The following is a 3,081-nucleotide window of genomic DNA, read 5'->3' as shown; positions in this document are numbered from 1 at the left end:
CCAACCACTTCCGTTCTACCTTAGACCGGACGTATATCTCTTGGATTCCTTAATCAGAATCTTCGTGGTATAAGCTAGAATTGATGGCAGCATTCGTGAGAATCCAGAAAGTCTAAACCTTGTCTGTGGTATTCTGAGTAGGATTCAGGGATTGAATGACTGTGACGAGCTTCAAACTTGCGATTGTTGGGCATGATGACAAACGCAAAAGAATCAAGGGATTTTATTCCGACATGATCGAGAACCGATAGATGATTAACCGTGCTGTGACAGAGCATTTGGACCATTTTCACTGAGAGGATGAGATGTAGCCATTGACAACGGTGATGCCTTACATACAGCTTGCCATGGAAAGGAGTAAGAAGGATTGGATGAAGGCAGTAGGAAAACAGAGATTCTGAAGGAGCACAGCATCTTCATACGCCTATCTGAAATTCCCATCGATGATCTACATAAGTATTTCTATCTTTATTTTCTGTTTATTTATTATTATTATTCGAAAACTCTATCACCATTTATTATCCGCCTGACTGAGATTTACAAGATGACCATAGCTTGCTTCATACCAACAATCTCTGTGGGATCGACCCTTACTCACGTAAGGTTTATTACTTGGACGACCTAGTACACTTGCTGGTTAGTTGAGCGAAGTTGTGAAATTGTTTAGACCCATGGTATTGAGCACCAAGTTTTTGAGGCCATTACCTGGAATCAATTTCGAACAACAATTTAAGTATGAATCACAATTTCGTCCACCAAGTTTTTGGCGCCGTTGCCGGGGATTGTTCGAGTATGGACAACTGACGGTTCATCTTGTTGCTCAGATTAGGTAATTTTCTTTTCAAAAAATTTTCACAAATATTTTTCAAAATTTTCCCTTTGTTTTCGAAAAATCCTTTAGAGTTTTTAAGAATGAATTCTAGAGTTTTAAAATGGTATGCTGAAGCTTGGCTGGCCATCAAACTTTAGACTAACCTGGTATGATTCCTGGGATTTTGATTGAGGACTTTGAATTCATTACTTCTTTTTTCCTATATGTTTTTTGAAAAATATAAAATAAAATCCAAAAAAATAATAAAATTATAAAAATAAAAAATATTTTTGTGTTTCTTGTTTGAGTCTTGTGTCATGTTTTAAGTTTGGTGTCAATTGCATACTCATATTGTTCTTGCATTTTTCGAAAATTCATGCATTCATAGTGTTCTTCATGATCTTCAAGTTGTTCTTGGTAAGCCTTCTTGTTTGATCTTTAAATTTTCTTGTTTTGTGTTGTATGATATTTTTCATGTGCATTTTTGCATTCATAGTGTCTAAGCATTAAAGATTTCTAAGTTTGGTGTCTTGCATGTTTTCTTTGCATAAAATTTTTTTCAAAAATATGTTCTTGATGTTCATCATGATCTTCAAAATGTTCTTGGTGTTCATCTTGACATTCATAGTGTTCTTGCATGCATCATTGGTTTTGATCCAAAATTTTCATGTTTTGGGTCATATTTGTGTTTTTCTCTCTCATAATTAAAAATTAAAAAATAAAAAATATCTTTTCCTTTTTTCTCTCAAAGTTTCAAAAATTTGGGTTGACTTAGTCAAAAATTTTTTTAAAATTAGTTGTTTCTTGTAAGTCAAGTCAAATTTTCAAATTTTAAAAAAATCTTATCTTTTCAAAACTTTTTCAAAAATTAAATCTTTTTCATTTTTCTTATTAATTTACGAAAATCTTTTAAATATTTTTCAAAAATATTTTTTTTAGTTTTATCTTTATTTTCGAAAATTATACTAACAATTAATGTGATTGATTCAAAAATTTGAAATTTGTTACTTTCTTGTTAAGAAAGGTTCAATCTTTAAATTCTAGAATCATATCTTTTAGTTTCTTGTTAGTCAAGTAATTAATTTTAGTTTTAAAAATAATCTTTTCCAACTATATCTTTTTAATCATAACTTTTTTTTAAAATTTTATCTTTTTTAAAAAAATTGATTTTAAAATATCTTTTCTAACTTCTTATCTTCTTATCTTTTCAAAATTAATTTTCAAATCTTTTTCAACTAACTATTTGACTTTTTGTTTGTTTCTTATCTTTTTCAAAACCACCTAAAAACTTTTCTCTCTCTAATTTTTGAAAATACCTCCCTCTTTTTCAAAAATTCTTTTTAATTAATTAATTGTTTTAAGTTTTAATTTTAATTTATTTCTTATCTTAATTTTCGAAAGTCATTAACTCCTTTTCAAAATTATTTTCGAAAATTTCTCTCTCTCATCTTATTCTATTTATTTATTTATCTACTAACACTTCTCTTCATCTCAAATCTCTGCCCCTATCCTCACCCTTGTGTTTGAATTCTCCTTTCTTTATTCCCTTTCTTCTTCTACTAACAATAAGGAACCTCTTTACTGTGACATAGAGGATTCCTCTTCCTTTTCTGTTCTCTTCTTTCTCATATGAGCAGGAACAAGGAAAAAGGCATTCTTGTTGAAGCTGATCCAAAACCTGAAAGGACTCTGAAGAGGAAACTAAGAGAAGCTAAATTACAACAATCCAGAGACAACCTTGCTGAAATTTTCGAACAAGAAAAGGAGATGGCAGCCGAACCCAACAACAATAATGCAAGAAGGATGCTTGGTGACTATACTGCACCTACGTCCAAGTTTGATGGAAGAAGCATCGCAATCCCTGCCATTGGAGCAAATAATTTTGAGCTGAATCCTCAATTAGTTGATCTGATGCAACAAAACTGCAAGTTTCATGGACTTCCATCAGAAGATCCCTACTAGTTTTTAATTGAGTTCTTGTAGATCTGTGAGACTGTTAAGACTAATGGAGTAGATCCTAAAGTATACAGGCTCATGCTTTTCCCTTTTACTGTAAGAGACAGAGCTAGAGCATGGTTGGACTCTCAACCTAAAGATAGCCTGGACTCCTGGGATAAGCTGGTCACGACCTTCTTGGCTAAGTTCTTTCCTCCTCAAAAGCTGAGCAAGCTTAGAGTGGATGTTCAGACCTTCAAACAAAAAGATGGTGAATCCCTCTATGAAGCTTGGGAAAGATACAAGCAGATGACCAAAAGATGTCCTTCTGACAT

At 32.2% G+C, this 3,081-nt stretch overlaps 1 non-coding gene across 1 annotated transcript; it reads right to left on the bottom strand.

The window, feature by feature from the left end:
- Positions 1 to 2,977: 2,977 nt before the first annotated feature.
- On the bottom strand, positions 2,978 to 3,081 carry LOC112714036 (small nucleolar RNA R71). The gene has a single exon (XR_003158993.1). It is a non-coding gene; the product is annotated as a small nucleolar RNA R71 (small nucleolar RNA).

The sequence above is a fragment of the Arachis hypogaea genome, chromosome 9, assembly GCF_003086295.3.
Source record: "Arachis hypogaea cultivar Tifrunner chromosome 9, arahy.Tifrunner.gnm2.J5K5, whole genome shotgun sequence".
NCBI lineage: Eukaryota > Viridiplantae > Streptophyta > Magnoliopsida > Fabales > Fabaceae > Arachis > Arachis hypogaea.
This window is presented reverse-complemented; position numbering and strand designations above follow the sequence as displayed.